The following is an 11,181-nucleotide window of genomic DNA, read 5'->3' as shown; positions in this document are numbered from 1 at the left end:
GGAGAGGTCGAGGAATTTTGTCTGCGAAACTTGCGTTCGCCTGCAACCATTGAGGAAGGATACACCTGTCCAATCAACCCCTCTTCCACAACGGTGCTGGGACAAGTGTGCCTTGGATCTGGTTGGTCCATTTCCAGGTCAGATTTACATTTTGACACTTGTGGATTATAAGAGTAAGTGGCCAGAGGCTGTAATCCTACACAGTGTGTCATCCAAGAGTATCATCAAAGCTCTGGTTGATATTTTCTCTCGATTTGGAAATCCAAAGGAAGTTGATAATTGTAGTCAATTTATTTCGGGTGAATTTGAAGATGTTCTGAAATCGAAGGGCATTGCGCAGTCACGTTCATCTCCCTATTATCCTAAGGCTAATGGCCAGGTTGAACGATTTCATAGATACCTAGGACATGGACTGAGAGCCGCAGAAATAGATGGAATATCATGGATGGATGCACTGCCAGGCATCTTACAGGTTTATCGAGCGACTCCCCATGCCAGGACAGGTGTCACGCCAGCAAAGTTGTTGTTAAACCGGGAGATTGTGACAAATGTTCCTTGTGTCCAGGACACAGAGACGGTGAATTTGGGAAACGGTATGGACAATATCAGCAGGAGATGCGTGATTATGCTGACAATAGAAGGGGTGCTATACCACATGACTTGTCAGTGGGTGACATCGTGTTTGTGGCAAATATGAACAGATGAAAACTTGATCCAAGGTATTTGGGAGATCGACATGTGATCTTAAGACAGAAGGGGGATGGAGCCTTTGATGTTGTCAATGTCAACTCAGGCAAACTCTCTGTTAGGAATGCAAAGTACTTGAGGAAAGCACCAACTCAGAAGGTTAATGTGCCCGAGCTGTTGACAGACACTGGTGCTGTTGCACAACACTCAGTGACCCCAGAGGGTCTAGAAAACCACGACTTATTAACGGGCGACTCTGGGAGGGAGGTCTCAACGGAGAAGGCTGTGCAGTCTGAGAGAGAAGTTGACCCTCAGCCAATAACGGAACTGAAATGTCGGCGTTCCACTAGGGAACCAAAGCCAAACGTTTATTCAGAATATTATTATTATTCTTAGAACTTGGACACTTAGCATTTAGATAACAAATGTGTCATTTGCGTTTTTGTTTTGGAGGGATGTAGTGTTCGAGTGGGTAGGCTGTGTAGCCGGGCGAGGCCTGGGTACGAGGAAAAAGTAAATCGCCATATTGGATTATGTACATGTGGAAACACAGAAGGTAAATGTGCCCTAGCTGTTGACAGACAATGGTGCTGTTGCACAACACTCAGTGACCCCAGAGGGTCTAGAAAACCACGACTTTTTAACGGGAGACTCTGGGAGAAATGTGACCAGCTCAAAGGTGGTGCCACACAATTTGTGAAAAGAAACTGCAAGAGTACGTCTTCAAAGCACATGGTTGTAGAGAGCGATATGACTGTAAGTTGTGCGAAAGACGTGATTCTTTAGACGCGACATAATGGTTTAGAATTTGAGCGCGATGAAAGAAAATACCATGGTCGCGGTGTGACAGGCCACGCGGAATGACATGACACACACAAACGACCCGCACTTCATATTCATCAAAAAGTACCCGCACGAGCTCTTCTATAGCTGAGCCCACCCCTCGGGACTTGAAAAAGTAAGGTCATTGGTTCCGATTTCCAATATGACCACATCAGGACTGAAACTCCTGACTACATGCAGATCGTAGCTGCGAAGTTTGCTCACGGTCCGCCTGCTAACGCCGTGGAAGCAAACCGTCGCGGTGCCACGTAGTTTAAAATCCTTGCTTACCCGATGATCAAAACGCAAAGAAATATCACTTTTTAAACGCCGAATGACCTAAAATAAGGACCTTAGCACTACCTGCCATGACTAAACAATACTCAGCCGCCACTTGCGTGCTGAGAAGCGCCGCGAGTAATGCCTAAACAGCCCGAGATTTACGACAACAAACGAAATTTCTGACAAATCAGAAATATAAAAGTTCAAATCACCTTTAACTTGATAGCAATTCGAACAGAGAATGATAATACAAGGTCAACTTACCTCCAAATATGGTGGCACAGTCAAAAAACACTTCAGTTCTCAACGAGTTACAGAAGCCAAGTGATCCTTGCTAAGCGGTCACGTGTATGAGATAATAATATATTATAGGTTGCTTGTGGGTACGCTAATATAAATTATAGTCGAACTGAAATTAAATACAAATACATGATGAGTCGCTAAAACAAACACAAAGTGTAAGTAATTTTAACTAGTTTCTACTCACATTTGTGTTTCCATGTCCATTCAATGATTCAAAGACTCCCGTGTCTTTCCAGGCTTTGCCTTATGCATTTATTAGTTCGAATGGTCCCTATAGACTTAAAAGTGGCCAATGAAAAAGATTCTATTTTAACTAAGTAAGTTAATCACATAACACTCCAAGTCCCACGGGTCATTAACGTGATAGTTTTCTAGCACTTAGCATAAACGTAAAAATGTTCAAAATACCCCTCCACGGTGCGGAGAGCTCTAGGTCGAGCAACACTTATTTTTCTATTTCTTTAACACATTGACCCCTCAACCGGCCTTTACCGGCTTTGGGAAGTACCCACAACCCCAAAAAATCATAAATGCAAAATAAACACAACAAGATGAAGATATTTAGGCATCAGTCTAAGGGATAAATGGTCTTGCAGATATGCATCCAACCAAGGTGTTGGCATCTACTCTTAAGCCAAATAATAGCACAGGTTCTTTGACAAATAAAACGCTCAAAATACCACACAAGACCTTTTAGCCTTGTGCTGTGACATACACCAGTAAATTGGATATATATGCCATTTCTAGCAAGTGAATATGTTTAACCTAAAAAATAGAATTTTTTTTACTTGGACATGACTGGACTCATTGATAGGGATGATATGCATAGCTGTTTTAGAAAAAAATGCCCAAGAAAACATCAGATTGATTCAGGCAAGGTTTTGTGATAAGATTACTTTGACGGTGAATATACAGGAAAAGTAACATAAGTGGGTTGACACTGCTGCTTTGAATTTATAAAGGCAAATATTTTTATAGAATTTGGGCTCCCTGTGGTTTCCCCAATGGTTTTAACATAAGAATTATCTGTTAGAATATCAGCCATAACTTAAAGGAGGCTTGTTTGTCTATCAAGCAGAATTTGCCTACACTGTTGTATGCACAGTGTAGAAAAAAGTGCGAAAAAGGCACAGTGTAGAAAAATGTGCGAAAAATGCATTGTTCTCAGGCAGTGAAGCAAGCATGATTTTTAGGGTGTGTTGGTAAACACATTGACCCCTCAACCGGCCTGTACCGGCTTTGGGAAGTACCCACAACCCAAAAAAATCATAAATTCAAAATAAACACAACAAGATGAAGATACTCAGGCATCAGTCTAAGGGATAAATGGTCTTGCAGATATGCATCCAACCAAGGTGTTGGCATCTACTCTTAAGCCAAATAATAGCACAGGTTCTTTGACAAATCTCAAATCGAACAAGGAGAGAAAAGCAGAATCACCCCTCTCAATAAAACGCTCAAAATACCACACAAGGGAGAGAGATCAGCAAACACAGCTCAAGACACAAATAGATACCTTTATTCTGATCCTCCAGGTACATTTCCTTGGCCTCAAAACACAATGTCCATTCCTTGAAGGATTGTACAACCACAAAAATATCTTTACGTATTGCAAAGCATTCTGGGAGATCCAGGGGAAAATTCACGAGAGGAGGGCCAGTCAACACTCCTCTCCCCAAAGTCAGATGGTTTTTTAGAAGTCTTTTCACCCCGAAGCCAAACAAATCAATTCCAGGTCATACAGACCCAGAATAGCAGTGTAAACAATTTTGCAATCGATTTGGTTTCAGAAAAGACAGCATTTAGGAGAGCTGTGGTGATTCATTACAAAAATTATTTTTTCATCCGGGCAAAGCCAAACAATAAAAAATCATCATGAATCCACCTTTGCTTGCAAATATCCATAAGCAAAGCACTCAATTATGCCCCCAAAAGACTTCATGATGTCCTGAGACACTCTCCTAATATGCTCATAGCTGTATTTTTGATGAAAAATACAAGCAACCATCAACTTGTGCTGGCTTCAGCACAACGACGAGGGATTAAAAGTGGGGACCGCAAAGCACTATTGGAAAGCTTGGATACCGCTGACTAGGTGCAGCTGTGTTTGACTTTGACGGGCTGTAAAAAACTCAGAATAGGGGGGGAGGTATCTGTTTTCAGTCTGTTTTTTGTAAATTCAGCTCCAAAAAAGCCAGGAGTCAATGGGTTAAATAGTTGTGTTTTTTTTTTCCTTTTTCTGATTTACTCTTGGCTCGAACTTTTTGATTGATACTTGACTTGACATAATTAAACTAATTGCTTATCTTCTTATACTAAGCTACGTAATCTAATTAGCAGTCAATTCAACGGTTTATCGTCCTTCATTTCTTCATCGTCAGTTCCTCTGCGGTAGCGATCAAACACAATTTGTGGATCGGACGTAACATCCTTCTGCTGTCTTGATTTTCACTTTTCCCACCTTTCCATCTGCTCCTGGGCTCGTTTCTATGACAACTCTGTGTCTCTTCAATCTCGAGTACTAAATCACCTTCTTTCAAGTTTTCACGCGTGTGAAACCAGTTGTTTCTCGGAAGGAGACTTGGGGAGAAGTTTTTCGTCCAACTTTTTCAAAATTCTACGACTCTCTTCTGTACAGATTTAGTAAGGTGTCTAGGGTTGATTCGCTCTTCTTCTGGTACTGATGGTGATAAATGTCTTCCTAGAAGTATGTCATTAGGTGTAATGGGCGGGGCGTCCCATATGTCGTCTGAGACTGGATACAGCGGTCTATAGTCGATGGTATACTCGATTTCCTATCGTATTCCATTGTTCTTCGGTATAGGATTGGTCTTTAAAACTTAGAGCTTGTCTGACCGATCTTATAAGCCTCTCTACAACGCCATTTTGGTGATTTGCGCGCGGTGTGTTAAACTCCCATCTGAAGTCGCAAGAAACTTGTCTGTTAGAACGCTTTGAATCTTGGGAATCTTGGGAGATTTGTTCCACAGTCAGACCAGCACATATTCGCGTGTCCACGAACACAGGCAAACCTTCTGAAGGCCATTAGAAACGTGTCGGTGCTCTTATCTGTCACGAGTTCTAAATGAACTGATCGAGTCGTCATGCACGTGAATATAATGACTTGCGCGTCTTTTAAGGTCTTACGATTGACTTTGATGTGAATCGGTCCAAACATGTCCAGCGCAGTATTCGAAAACACTGGGAACCCTGTGGCGACTCTTAAGGTAGGTAGCTGTCCAATCAGTTGTTGTAGTGGTTTTGCTCTAAATTTCTTTCAGATTATGCACTTGCCTGTAAGTCGTTTGGCCATACTTCGTACGCCTATTATCCAGTATCGTCTTCTTAATTCGTGTACTAGACTTTTGTAGCCGCAATGACTACGCCGTTGATGTAGATCTTGTAGGACTAGGACCACAAGCGGGTGATCACGTGGTAGGATAATGGGGTTCCTCATGTCGACGGGCAATGTGGGTATATTCTCTAGTCGTCTATATGCGCGTAATATCCCATCTTCATCTGTCTTCGCAATTAACTTCTTGTCCAGTTTTTTTGAGGTCCAAATCTTCTTGGCACCATTTGTATAACGTCGTTTCTGCTTTCTTGAGCTCGGATACTGTCAGGATACCTCGAGTTTTGGTCTTCTTTCTTGAGTTGTTGATAAATCTCATGACCCAAGCTAGCGTTTTTCTGCTCTTCGCGAACGTTGAACACGTATTCATCAGATGCTGTAGTACATCATTTGAGTTCTTTTCTTGAGCTGTTACGCCATGAACATCGGCTTTCATTTCCTTGGTTGATTATTGACTCTTGTCTACTTTGGGCTCTTCGAAACAAGGCCAATTTTCTTAGGTAGGTAAAGAAACTGGGGACCAGTTCCCCATTCACGCAGTTGTTTTAAGTTTATACCTCTGGTAAGGGCGTCTGCAACATTCTCTTTTGATCTGATGTATCTGAATGCGTCCGTTTCCATGGTTTCCTGGATTTCTGCTACTCTGACTAATACAAAGGATTAAACTTCCTTGGTGGTGTCTTGATCCAGTGTGACGCAGTTGCCGAATCAAAACAAAAGACTTTCTTTGTTCGAACGAGAGGGCTTCTTTGCATGTTGCGTACAGTCTTGTTAGGGAGAGGCATCACATCAGTTCAAGACGTGGAACCGTCTTCTTCTTTAAAGGGGCAAGTAAGGCTTTCGCCATTACGGGTACACTGGTGTAAGTTCCATCTTTTAACTTCCAGCGAAGAAATGAGACCGCACCATAGGCTTTGTCTCCGCCATCAGAAAATCCATGTACTTCCGGTTGTCCAACGGCATTCTCCGGACGCAGTTGTCTCTTGAACTCAAAGGTCAGGAGGTCATTTAGGACTTTTATGTTCTGTGTCCACTTCTGTTGGAACACTTCAGGTAGTATTTTATCCCAAGACAGACCGGCGGTCCACAGTTCCTGCATGTCGATTCTTATCTCTATCGTCACTGGCAGTACAAGTCCAAGCTGATTCCACAGTTGTGCAAGACTCTTCAAACATTCTCGCTTGGTGAGCTGGTCAATCCGGTACTGACCTCTTCTTTCTTGAAGGTAAAGGTGTCCTTTATCTTGTTCCATGTATGTCCCAAGCACGTTGTGCTTTCTTCCTTTGTCTGGTCGACTGATTTGAATGCCACGTTTTTAATTTGAATTTTCCTTTTTGTAGAATTGCGTCAATCTCCTTGGTAACTTTCGTCACGTCGCTTTCTGTACTTTGTGAACCTCCGATATCGTCGACGTACATGTGAGACTGCAATTCTTGAGCTCCTTCTGGGTAGTCGTTGCGAAACTTTGCGGCGAGTGTTAATTGATCCAGTGGATCCTGAAGTCTTGTTCAACCAGCTTGTCTATTTCTTTTTGAATAATGTCAAGGTATCATTTCCTCTGAAACGTTTTCTCGGATGAGAGCATTCTGCTTTTTGCCATCTCATAGTTGCTGACTTCTGGGGGTCCACTTTCCTTCCAGGCCATACGCACCTGAACCCTTCCTTCTATGATCTTGGTTGAATCTGTAATAGCTTTCACAAACTTGTTTTTCTTGAGAGTGTTATCGTCACAGGTACAAAGTGTCGGTAGTATGCCAAGAAGATCTTGTGTCAGTAGAGTTTTCATATCATCGTGGATGGTCGAGACCGTTTATACGTCTACCGAGTGGATCTTATTGTCGGTATACCCGAGTAGGTACCAGCCAAAGAGGTTGCGCTTCGCAATCGGTTCCCCAGGATTCCCACGCTTAGTACAAATATCGATAAACCCATCAGCGAAATCCGTTCCAATGAGTAGGCCTACTACTCCTCCAGACAAATAAAGTTTATTTGATATTGTTCGTAAATGTTCATTCTCTTCTACAGCTTGTTTAAAGATCGTTTGGCTGGATTACAGGGATTTTAACAGTGTAAACGGCTACACGTTTCTTGATGCTTTCCTCTAGTGGCGATACAAGTTTGATATTTATAATTTCCGATTCTTCACTCTTCTGTTTTTCCCCGGCTAAGTTCATTGTTAACTGTGTACTACTTCCAGAATGTCCTAGTTTCTGAGCAACATTTTTGGAAATGAGACTAGTATTTGATCCACTATCAATCAACGCTAATACTTCTACATAATTTCCATTTTTATTTACAACTTTGTCTTTTTGGATAGGACAAATTCCTGGACAAATTGTCTGGTCTTCATCGACTTGTTGGTGACTATTGGGAATGGACTGATTTCTTTGAAAACGTTGAGGAACTTCAGCGGGTTGTGGGCTAGACCTGGGTGTGTCATGGAGGGACTTGTGGTGTCTGCGTTCGCACTTGTCGCACGTTGTTCCATCAACTCTATGACAACTATTAGTGTGGTTGGATCTCAAACACTTTTTTGCACAACTTATTGCTTCTTACTATGTTCCAATTTCTCGTCTGTGGTTGCAGCTCTATAGGCTAGACACGCGGCTAAGTGATGCTTGAATGAGCAGCCTAGCGGGCAGCCGTCTTTTTCTTCGTTTTCCGAATTGGCTTCCGAAGGCTTCCGAGATATTCCCGAGGCGTGATTGTCTGCTGATTTGCTTTCCGAAGAGGATTTACTCGTTCTGCGTGAACGCAAAGTTGATTCTGAGTTCAACCAATCGATTAGTTTAATCACTTTCTCCGGTTTTGTCATGCATGTCATTTCCCTCCTAAAGTCAACATTATCTTGCACCTCTAGCTTATTCAACAATAGAGACATAACAAAGGATGATTCCGATGATTCGCTGATTGGACATTCGTTTTTTTTCCATATTTATTGTAAAACTCATAATCTTGGCGGCGTGACGAGATAGTGCTTTTGACATGCATCGCTTTTGACATTCTTTATACTTGTAATATCTTTTAAGAGGTCGTCCATTAACTTCCTCTTGTTTTGAAATTCAGTGTCCGAAATTTCCCAAGCTTGCTCTATAGACTGACAATATTTAATTTGGCTTCCCCAAAATAAATTTGTTGGTAGCGCTTTTCTGAGCCTTTGTAATTGTTCCTCATTATCTTGGCCGTATTTACACATGCATCTGTTAAACTTATATTTCCAAGTGGAATAAGATTTTCGATCTCCATCCCAGCTGTGAACCGTCAATTTTTCTAACCCTTTGTCAGTTAAGATTTCTGCCAATTTTTGAATTGCTCCGCTCATTGTTTCAATAGCTGATTGGTTTTCGTTTGGTTTTACGGAAAGCTGAACGGAATAAGACTTCTGGTAATGAACAAAATTCTTTGTACAATTGAGATATCATTCTTTACTTCGCCCCCAACCTTTTTGTTCTTTTGAAGAGCTTCATCCCCTTCTTCACTAAATTTCAGTTCTAAAATCTTATTTGTAATAGAACTTGCTTGTTCTTTCACTTCGCGGTACTTTACTTCAATTTGTTTATAAACATTGGCGACATTACTTAATTGTGTTTCCACATCTAGTAGCTAATTGAATTCTTCGATAAGCTCGTAAAACGATACGATTAAAGTTTCTTGTTTTCCCATTTACTGGTTCATGTCTAATTTCGGCGGCATGATTCAATGATAAATTAGAAATAAACTGGTGAAACTATCCGACGGGAGAGTATTAGTATCATTTACTGGAATAGTTTTATAGATAGATAGATAGATAGATAGATAGATAGATAGATAGATAGATAGATAGATAGATAGATAGATAGTTTATTGTACCACTTGCAGATTAATCTGAAATACGGGTGTCTGCGCACACGGAATATAAATACTGACTTACATAAAATACAAATAATTACGTGAATTGGAGAAATTCCACAAATTTAACAGTGACAAAGTCCGCCAGCCTGTTAGTGTTGCAAAGGGCGGGTACGATCTTTCTATCTGCTCTTAAATTATATTGGTGTAGTGGCTTTGTGGTTCTCGACGAGGCAATCTGGTGTAATGGATTGTCCCTGCGTAAGCTTCTCATGAACTCTTTGCAGAGTTCGGCTCTTCTGTCCTTTAGAGATCTAATGCCGGCCTTCATCAGGCAATCGGAGTATGGTATCCCGGGAAAGATGATCTTAAGTGCTCGTTGTTGAATCCTCTCAATAGCATTAGAGAGAAATTCAGTGAGGTTAGAATATACTCGGGACTTGCTCATTTAACTCTTCGTCTTGAGGCTTGGACGTTAAGACTCCTTGTTCTCTATAAATTTCGACTGTATCGCCCTATCGCGACTGGAGCAAACACTTAAAAAGACCATTCTGGATTTTTCGTACTTTAATATAAATTCCCCCCAGCGCGACATCGACGAATGACAAGACACACACTCTGAGTTTGGCACAGAGAGAAGTTTATTTGCAAAGTGCACAAATAAAACATGGCAAATAAAACTTCTCTGCCACCAAACCAACCGGTCCAAACACAGGAGTGGTTTTTAAGTCCTAATCAGACTTAAAAAGGATAGCGTTGGGCACGACATTAGCGAATTTGAGCTGCGAGCTAAGCGAAAAATCTAAATACAATTTGTAGGCATCACTAGCACAATATAAATTATAGTCGAACTGAAATTAAATACAAATACATGATGAGTCGCTAAAATAAGCACAAAGTCTAAGTAATTTTAACTAGTTTCTACTCACATTTGTGTTTCCATGGCCATTCAATGATTCAATAACTCCCGTGTCTTTCCAGGCTTACCTTATGCATTTATTAGTTGGAATGGTCCCTATAGACTTGAAAGTGGCCAATGAAAAAAGGTTCTATTTTAACTAAGTAAGTTAATCACATAACACTCCAAGTCCCACGGGTCATTAACGTGATAGTTTTCTAGCACTTAGCATATAAACGTGAAAATATTCAAAACAATCATCATCATCATCGTCGTCGTCGTCGTCGTCGTAGAAGCGACGAACCATAGAAGGACATGCCGCCTAAAATGTACCCAAAGAGGCTATGTATGTAGAACAATGATTTTTAAAGCATTTAAAAATGCTTGTGCGGAACAAAGGAACAAGATGCCTGAAAAGAAAAGTACAAGATGCCTGAAATGGTGGCATGATCTATACTAAAACCTGCATTTCATTTACTTACAGGTATTCTCAGGGAACGTGAACGAGCTAGACGTGAAAAACAACTCCCTCGCCAATCCTACCAACGCACGGTTTATCCGGTTCATCCCCACTGCTTACAATGACTGATTTGATTCTATTCTATCCAAAGTAATAAAAAAAACATAATGTACACATAAATAAAGCAATGGTTAAGACGGTAATCTCCTGCACAGAGCCGTCGATCTTATCGACACTAAGAACGGCTGAGAGGGAGACTACCAAATCAGCCGTTAAAAATAAATGCTTTCTCTGCTCTCTCACATTTTACATTTTACTAGTATGAAAACGTGTCAGCTACCAGAGCCCCGGACCGCAATAGAGGACGCTTGAGGGCGAGTTTGGAATGTGGTTCCCTTTATTACGCCCCCATCAGCTGAAATGTAATTTCATGAAAAATAACACAATTGGACGCGAACAATGGATATGCGGAGGGAGGGGGGGGGGGAAGGGATGCGCATTCCTTACTATATTATATATTTTTTTCCTCTCTGAATTATTCTTACATCC

This window comes from Nematostella vectensis, chromosome 11 (assembly GCF_932526225.1).
Source record: "Nematostella vectensis chromosome 11, jaNemVect1.1, whole genome shotgun sequence".
NCBI lineage: Eukaryota > Metazoa > Cnidaria > Anthozoa > Actiniaria > Edwardsiidae > Nematostella > Nematostella vectensis.
This window is presented reverse-complemented; position numbering follows the sequence as displayed.